General features: G+C 45.9%; 1 non-coding gene across 1 annotated transcript; it reads right to left on the bottom strand.

The window, feature by feature from the left end:
- Positions 1-6,252: 6,252 nt before the first annotated feature.
- LOC117287104 lies at positions 6,253-6,359 on the bottom strand. The gene has a single exon (XR_004518289.1). It is a non-coding gene; the product is annotated as a U6 spliceosomal RNA (small nuclear RNA).
- Between the last annotated feature and the right edge of the window lie 674 nt (positions 6,360-7,033).

Here is a 7,033-nt window from a genome sequence, read left to right as displayed (position 1 = left end):
GTCTCTCATCCCTCCTGAGGGCAAGGACTGCACTTTGTGCCTTAGGTTAACTGGGAGAAGCACTCTGCATTGAGTCTCCGGAAGAGTGATGACCAAAATATTGAGGCGAAACCTCGGGAGTGATTCATGTTCCTGTGTAAGTGGCAGTAGCTGCCTTCCGACAAATGTTTATCAATTGCCTACTGTGTGCTTGGTCCTGTCTTTTACATCCCAATAAAGGGGAAATTTACACAACTAGAAGGAAAATCCATCTATTCTCTTCATTTTCCTTTCAATCTCTACCTCACTTCCTTCTCCCTCCCTTGCTGTCTCATTGGCACAGACTCTGACATGCCCACAGTGGCAGTTCGGACACTGTAGACGCTTCTGTGTGCTTACACAAATACACATCCTTGCACAGCCCTCCTTGGTTCCCCATGCTGTAGCACCCACGCAGCCTCCAGCTACCCTGAAGCAATTAGAGGGAATTAGAGGAAAGATACACACAAATCACAACACGAGCACTGGCTCCCTGCGCCTCAGTATCTATGGCAACCTCCTGGGGTCCACGGGCTGCACTGATCCAGTTGCAGCCAGTCCCCTGGGCAGTGCCAGCACTGAGGGGTGCCTGGAGCTCTGGGAATAGGGAATAAAACGAAAGCACCAGAGGTACCCCACTGGTGGGCCCCCTCACCCCAATCTTTCTCTTTGAAACTGCCCAAAGTGATCCCAGTTTCCCCCAAAGGACAGAAGCATCCTTCCCTAATTTTGCAGTGTAACTTTAAAGTATGAACGGACTTAACCCTTCAGACCTGAGGAAAATGGAGCAGTTGAAAGTGAAAGTGAGGGGGATGATGCCCTTTGGAAGAGAAGCAGTTACTCACTTGCTGGGAGAAGTTGTAAAATCAGCTTGAAGGTGATGAATTCAGTCTTGCATCTGTGAGGGGTTTTCAGTATGTATTGGAAGACTCCTAGGGCATCCTAGACCAGGCTCCAGCTGCTGCCCAGAATGCCCATTGGGGCTCCACATAAAATGGTGTTGGAGGGCAGGGGATTTAGCTCAGTGGTTCCACCACTTGCCTTGTAAGCTCAAGGTCCTAAATTCAATCCCCTGTTTAAAAAAAACAACAACAACAACAAAAAAAACATGGCATTCGAGATCCCTGGCTAAAAGAGAAGTTTGAAACCTTCTGGATTACTGGTTTCTAAGATTCCCTCCAACAGTAAGATTCTGAGATTAGTTCTGAAGAATTAGGGGCAACAAGGTATGGCCTCTCTCCAAGGAACTCTGAGAGAATTATTAGTGGGAAGGCAGGGAAACTAGAGAGATATAAGGACAGAAGGAAAAAGACAATTGAAAGCATTTAAGTAAGCAATCCCAAACAGGAGCAAAGGATGCCCCTCTCTTCCTTGGAAGTCACATCAGAAAAAGCCAATAGGCTTCTCTAGACCTCATCCATGTACAGAAAACTTGGTAGGCACCATCCCCTGTGAAAACTACTCCCAAGCCAGGTGTGGTGGTGCACACCTAGAATCCCAGCACTCAGGAGGCTGAAGCAGGAGGATTACTATGAATTTGAGGTCAGCCTTGGCTACATAGTGAGTTTAAGACCAGCTTTAACTGCATCACAAGGCCTTGTCTCAAAAAAGAAACAAAACAGAAAAAACTAATCCCAACAGAATCCCTGCCATTGGTGGGAGTGGTTTCCCATCCTTCAGGCATCTGTGCACCAAAAAGGAACTAAAAGCCACAAATAAGATCAATGACTGAGGAATTTCTTAGAGGTAGTTGAGGTGAGAGGTGAGCTCCTTTAAGATTTGAACAAAAGAGACAGGTTCTGGAGTGAGAGGCTGCGGCTGTGTAGGGTGAATGCTGAGGTGTGTGGAATAGCGTCTGAGGGCCTGGGGAAGAGCCGAGCTCAGAAATTCAGGTGAGTTTCAGGAACGCGTAATGAGAGGAGTCCAGCATCACATAACAGAGCAAAAACATTCACCACATGCTAGGGGTACAGATGCCAGGCATGATAGCACATGCCTGTAACAGCAGCACCAGGGGAGGCTAAGGCAGGAGGATGTCTGCCAGTTTGAGGGCTACACAGTGAGTTCAAAGCCATTCTGTACCACATATGGAGATTCTGTCTCAAAAAAACAAAGGAAGAAAGAAAGAAAAAAAAATCACAGCATTAAATGAGGGGATGACAATAAGAAATTCCTTTTCATTTTTCAGTCAAGAGGGGTGGTTCCATCCTTCCCACCCCCAAGCCCAAGCCATTGCTCCCTCTGGCTCTCACCCCCTCCACCACCTGCCTGGAGAGTAGGTGCTCCGTGAAGGCAGGAGGCATGTGATCTGTCCCTACCTAACCTCAACACCTACGCCAAAGCGTGGCCTAGAGTAGGTGCTCCACAAATATTTTCAGAATGAATGAACTATTGGGGGCACAGGGATGAGGAGTTCAGAATGAATAGGTGGAGCTCCGCGGAGAGGTGACAGAGCTGTCATCTGAGACAAAGCAGAGGCACTGAAGCTGCGGGCTGGGTGCTTGCACCCTCCAGCCGGCGGGCGGGAAGAGCGGCGCGTGTGGCCCCCTGGTGGGAAGACTGAGGTGTGCAGGGAGGCTGGTGCTGGAAGGACTGGACGGGGAGGGGGCCGAGAACGACCAGAGGAGGTGCGGTGCAGACAACCGAATCACCAGGGTAGCTGGTGTTTAGGGAGAATTTGCTGTCCACTAGGCAGCACGGCAGGCACGCTGCGCATGCGATTTACCTTGTAGCCCGGTCTGGCTCTGAAGCAGGAATCTTTCTGCCTCAGGCTCTCCAGTGCTTCCCTCCCCTCCCCTCTTCTTCCTCGAGCAAACTGTACAAAGGTGAATTAGCTTGTCTAAGGGCGAATAGTAGTCAGCACAACTGGGATAATACGTTGAAGGGAAGAGAACAGAAAGAGATATGGGAAATGATTCAGATGTGCTCCTACCACACATGGAATCATGGGATCTAGGCTGGAATCTTATGCTACTTTCTTTTATTTTCTTTTTTCAGTGCTGACACTCGAACCCAGATCTTGCACATGCTAGGCAAGCACTATACCACTGAGCTCCACCCCAACCCCCAGCCTGGACCTGGCCCCCAACGAAGGCACTAAACCCAGGGGCACAGTCACTTACCCATTCATTCAGTTTGGATAGTTCCTCTTTTCCAGTCACTTTGGAAACAGAAGAGACCCAGCCAGCAAAATTCCTGCCTTCAGTGGCAAAAACCTGTTAATCCTGGCTACTTACAAGGCTGAGGTAGGAGGGTCGCAAGTTTGAGGCCAGCCTAGTGAGGCCATGTCTCAAAATTTTTTCTACAAAGTGACTTTTAGGGGAGACCTACACGATGGTAAGGAGGTAGATGTTTGAAGGTCTCCACAACATTACTGGTGGAAGGAGCAGCAGCAAAGTTCTGAGATAAATTGGTTGTTGTGGATTGGAAGGGTGGAAAGAAGCTGGTCGGACTTGAGGGGCCAGGTTGGTAAGTGGTAGGAGAATAGGCTCTAGAGGACCTCGTAGGCCTTAGTCACTGTCATGGTACAATTACTGCCCTGTTTTTTGTTCTTGTTTTTGTTTTTGTTTTTAATGGATTAAACCCTACACCTTCTTATTGAGCTATACCTAGCCCTTTTTTATTTTTAAATTTTGTGACAGGGTCTCATTAAATCACTCAGTTGCCCACGGTAGGCTCAAACTTTCCATCTTCCTGCCTCAGCCTCCTAAAATGCTGGGACTATAGGGCATGCACTAGCACTCCCAGCTTCTCCTGTTCTTTCTGTGGCCCCAAACTTCACAGCTCCCGGGAATCCACAAGGACAAGCTACCTCCTTGCTCCTGAATGTAGGAGACTTGAAACTCCAGCACAATGCGAGAAGATTCCTTCATCAGGGACAGACAGAAATCTAGGTCTGGAGCCAAGGGCGCTGCTCCTTGGGCACCATAAAGGCGGGTGGTGGAGACAGTGAAAGGACTCTCAGTGCTCCGGGAGCCCTGGTAGCAGTGTGTTGAGGGTCAGCAGAAACAGCCCACCTCACCTCCACCCATGCAGACAGCATTTCCCTGCCCTGACCAAACAGCTGGAGGACAGAAAGCTGTGCCTGAGATGACCCTGGCTTAGAGGAGGTTTATTCACGGGGTTGGGGGGACGGGACGGACGACAGCGGCCCAAGGGAAGAGGGGCACTGCAGACACCTCTGGATCTCACCAGCCACTCACTGCCTGGCGCGCTCTGCCCCCTGCACAGAGGTCACTTTCCCAAGCAGCTTTCCCTATCTCTTGACCCCTCACATCTCTGCAGTGATAACCCCAAAATGTCACCCTCCATCTTTTGTTTTAGGGCTTCCTCCATCTGACGTGCCTTCAAAGAACTTGTCCCAAGTGTAATTTTGCATATGTTTGTGTGACTCTGGGTCTCCTAAAAGCAGGATCTGTGTCCCTTTATGTTCATCCTGGTATACCCAATGTCTGCATCTCGGTTTTCTCATATTCAAAATAGAGATTTAAAGAAATAGAGATAAAAGCCAGGTGTAGTGTCACACGCTTATGATTCCATCATTTGGGAGGCTGAAGCAGGAGGATCTTTGAAAGTTTGAGGCCAGCCTGGGGTCCATAGCGAGTTCAGGAACTGACTGAATTACATAGTGAGATTCTGCTCAAAAAAGGGGGGGGATAGAAGTAGTATTTACCAAATAAAGCTTTTTTAGTAATATTTTATTTATTTTCACTGATAAAACTTATACACATTTGTCATATTTAACATGATATTTTCGTTTGTTTGGTTTTGACAGTATTGGCAACTGAACCTAGGGCCTTCACACTGAGAGCTATATCCCCAGAACTTTAAAAAACTTTTAAAATTTTTGTTTTTTGACAAAGGGTATTTCTACGTAGTCCAGGTTGGCCTCAAACTAGTGGCGATCCTTCTTCAGCCTCCTGAGTGCTGGGATTACAGGTGTGTGACATCATGCCCTGTTGTTTTTTTAAATTTTGAGACAGGTTCCTGCTAAGTCACTGAGTTATTCAAGCTAGGCTCAAACTTGTGATCCTCCTGCCTCAGCCTCCCGGAGGGTTGGGATTACAAGTGTCTGCCACACAATACAGCTTGTTTTGAAATATGCATACATTTTAGAGTGGCTAAATTATGCTAATTAACTGATGCATTACCTCACATACATTTTTAGGATGATAACTCTTAAAATCTCGTCAATTTACAAAACACACTATGTTGTTATTAACTATAGTCATCTTGTTGCATAATACATATCTTTAATTTATCCCTCCTATCTGATTGTAGGGTTTTATGAACAGTAAATTATTGGCACCTGTGAAGACTAGTCCCTGGAATACAAAGGCTCAAAAAATATTAATTATCTGCCAATAATCTGGGTTCAAAATCTCAGAATTAACTCTGATTCATCCCTTATCTCCCTCCAGGGCTAGAACTAGGTTTGAATCTTGGCACTGCCACTTAGTAACTGTGTGACCTTGGGCAGGTTACTAAGGAGCTTCATGTTCCTTACTTTAAAATAAAGATGCTATAACTTTCCTATGAGTTGTTATAATACAGGCTGGGCATGATGCTGAACGCCTGTAATCCCAGCACTTGGGTGGCTAAGGCAGGAGTATCATTGTGAGTTTAAGGTGAGCCTGAGCTACATAGTAAGACTCTGTCTCAGGAAACAAAACAAATGACAACAAAACAATGAAAGTTTTTAAAAAATCATATTTCTACTCTTATAGTGGAATTAGTGTGCATTTTCCCCCTTAAATAAATTTTTTTATTTTTTTGAGAGAGGGTCTTACTATGTAGCTCAGTTATTATGTAGCTCAGGTTGGCCTCAAACTCTCAGTGATCCTCCTGCCTCAGCCTCCTGAGTGCTGCTTGCATTACAGGCATGTGCCACTACGCCTGGCTTCAAATGTGCTGTATTTTAATTTTAGGATTTTCGGGTTTTTTTGGAGACAGGGTCTCTACTGTAATTCAGGCTGACCTTGAACTCACTACGTAGCCCAGGCTGGCCTTGAACTCGTGGTAATCTTCCTGCCTCAGACTCCCAAGTGCTGGGATTACAGGCGTGTACTACCATGCCCAACAAATGTGCTTTATCTATTTAAAATTTTATCTTTATTTATATAAAATTTTTATTTAAAATATAGAATATAGAGCTGAGATGTGGCTCAATGGTGAAGCACTTGCCTAGCACAAGAGATGCCCTGGGTTTGATCACCAGCATTGCCAAAAAAGTCTTAAAATATAGAGCATGTGGTGAAGTTGCGAGTCATCCTGGTTTAGAAGCCATGCTAATCTTTTCTGTGTCATTCCAGTGTTCCTATGTGTGCTACAAAAGCAAGCACCTTTAATGAGTTTTCTAGATGTTTTAAGACGAACGTAGATTAGTTGAATAACAGTAATAATGCTACATGCTGTACCATCAGTTTTTGTTTTTTTTAGGCTTTTTTTTTTTTTTTTTTAGTTTTTTTGAGACAGGGTCTCACTATGTAGCCCAGACTGGTCTCGAACTCACAGTGATCCTCCTGCCTCAGCCTCCCGAGTGCTGGGATTACAGGCGTGAGCCACGACGCCCGGCTCTACCATCATATTGTTTTAGTCTTGATCACAACCGTACATGTTAAATTTTATTATCCTTGTTTTACAGATGAGAAAACTAAGGCACAGAGAAATTGCATTGAATCTTTGAACCCAACCCGTGATATGGCTTGGCACTTGATTATGGGTCCACTTTTTAAAAATTCCTTGATTTTTTTCCCTTCTGATTGAGATCATAGGTTAAAGGCAGAGCCCTTGTCTTCTTATCTCTCTTCCCCTTTCTCCTAAATTTTCAGCAAAGCACTGTGTACTGTGCATAATGAGCACCTCTGAATGCACTGGGTGGATGGTCTGGTGGATGGATGGGTGGATGGATGGATGGCCTATTGTCCTGATATGGTCCAGTGACCTGCTTCTGATGCCATCCTGACTGCTCTTAACCCTGGGCCCAAGAATGGGAAACGTAAAGATCCGAGACACG

Source organism: Fukomys damarensis, unplaced genomic scaffold (assembly GCF_012274545.1).
Source record: "Fukomys damarensis isolate Sample0158 unplaced genomic scaffold, DMR_v1.0_HiC HiC_scaffold_20, whole genome shotgun sequence".
NCBI lineage: Eukaryota > Metazoa > Chordata > Mammalia > Rodentia > Bathyergidae > Fukomys > Fukomys damarensis.
The sequence above is the reverse complement of the archived record's forward strand: the minus strand, read 5'-3'. Positions and strand labels throughout refer to the sequence as shown.